At 46.2% G+C, this 2,065-nt stretch overlaps 1 long non-coding RNA gene across 1 annotated transcript; it reads right to left on the minus strand.

The window, feature by feature from the left end:
- Positions 1–404: 404 nt before the first annotated feature.
- LOC136768014 (uncharacterized) lies at positions 405–1,388 on the minus strand. Its single transcript, XR_010821934.1, has 2 exons — positions 1,291–1,388; positions 405–1,088 (listed from the first exon to the last, which is right to left on the minus strand). It is a non-coding gene; the product is annotated as an uncharacterized LOC136768014 (long non-coding RNA).
- Between the last annotated feature and the right edge of the window lie 677 nt (positions 1,389–2,065).

Raw genomic sequence — 2,065 nt, forward strand, 5'->3', positions numbered from 1 at the left:
AGTGGAGCTCAAGTTCTGAAGTGCCAATGTGTGCGATTGTGTAAATACCAAACCAGGGGACACGTGACTGCGAAATATGAGATAAGATTGCGTTAATACGAGATAACTTTGACCAGAGATATATATATAAGAAATCCCACGTGTATGTGTACTGGGCTGTGTATTAGTGATCATAACCTCACACCTGAACACGAATCCCCTGCTATTCATCCTACTCATGGATTAGGGTATAGACTTTTGGGGAGCCAAATTTCAAGCAATTTCAAGCTTATATACAGTAATTAAAATGTCTACTATTTTCCTCTCCATGAACTCAATATTTTTATTTATACACTCTAGTGCCCCCCCCCGGCCGTGTGTGCTATACAGTCCTTGGTTACACAACACTCTCCCACAACACCAGCTGCTCTGCAAAATACTTTATTTTATATATTTTTTATACTTTTTGTGACGCAGGACACAGACAGCGGGGGGTTGTCAGAGTGAGAGATGCAGTTCTCAGGAAACTGACACACAGCGTAAAGGCAGAGATAGTTAAAACCACAGATACAGTTTTAAGCATAAGATCTCACAGGAAATCATCGATCATTATTGCTGAATCACTGGCAGGGTGGGTTCGCCGGGTTGGGCTGGTTGGTGGTGCTCTGCAAGTGGTCGGGCCGGCAGTGGTTGTCAATGTTGTCGCAGCCCAGTGTGATGTAGCTCTGGATATGATTGACACTGGTGACAAGACACACATTGAGCCTGTTGCTGCTCCGTACGGTGTACACTGGGAACATCTTAGTGCTCACACACAGGTTCTCATTGGTGTTCTCCGAGTATCTCCTTCCTCCTCCCCTGCAAACGTTGTTGACGTCCTCCCGAGACGAGGCAATGAAGGTCTGGGTTGGGAATCGGCCACAGAGTCGTCTGGAAACTAAGAAGCGTTTCCATTCCTGTTTGTTTGTGTTCCTGGGAAAGTCCAGTACGTGCCTGTCGATGAATGTATTGTATTGACCTATAGGTACTCGGTTGACGCAGGGCTGGCTCTGGCCGGGGCCGATCGCCAGCACAGCCAACACACACAGCACTGACATCAACATCTTCACCTGGGGAGACAGGACAGAGAGAGAGGAAGGGAGAGAGAGAGAGAGGGAAGGAGAGATGAGAGAGACGGTTACTGTTCCTGTGAAGTGTGCTTTAACAAACTCAGAGAGCCATATAGAGAAAAACTATGACAGACAGAGAGAGAGAAATACAAATACATGTTCTAACAGAGATAAAATACAAGCTCAAATTGAGACACTTCACCTGGAGAGAAACGCAGAGAGAGTTCGCTGGCGGTGGGTCTGGTCTGAAGCGGTCGAGTGTGAGTGCCGCACTGAGGGTCTGTGTGCTTATATACTGCCCCTCTGAGCTCACACTGCCAGTAAGGACTCAGTGTGAATTTCACAACTCAACACAATCTCTATCACACATACTGACCCTCTCTCTCTCTAACACTCACTCACACACACTCTCACTCACACACACACACACACATACATACAGACACACTCAAATTCAAAACAAGCATTATTGACATGACAAGTTTACACAAGTGTTGCCAAAGCATTTACAGATATAGCAAAGAGAAAATAAATACATTAATAAAATGAAAGAACAAAATGTACAGTTCTTGTACATGCATGTCCAGACGTCCACAGGGCTGCTGGGCTGTGTTGGAGCTAAAGCCACTATTGAAGAGTCAATGCTGCTGTCAGATTGCTGGACAAAGGCCGTCTCTCTGGCGTCTCTTCCCATTATCAATGCATTACAGAAGCACAAGGGACAGCCCTGACCCCTGCTAGTAAACCTGTATAAAGAGGTCCTGGAGACTCAGAGCCTCTCTCCTGCCCGCGTCTGGCACTGGGATGAAACCAGAATTGCCATGAAACTGCGCCAGTGAAGGGGCTGGAAAGTCCCCTGAGTCCCCTGAGTTACCTAGTCTGCTCTGGTCTGTAACTGATACAACGACAACCAACAGTGTTTAATCTGTTTCTTCCATCCTACTCTTACATTTCAACAAATCCTCATGGATTCAACA

The sequence above is a fragment of the Amia ocellicauda genome, chromosome 14 (assembly GCF_036373705.1).
Source record: "Amia ocellicauda isolate fAmiCal2 chromosome 14, fAmiCal2.hap1, whole genome shotgun sequence".
Taxonomy (NCBI): domain Eukaryota; kingdom Metazoa; phylum Chordata; class Actinopteri; order Amiiformes; family Amiidae; genus Amia; species Amia ocellicauda.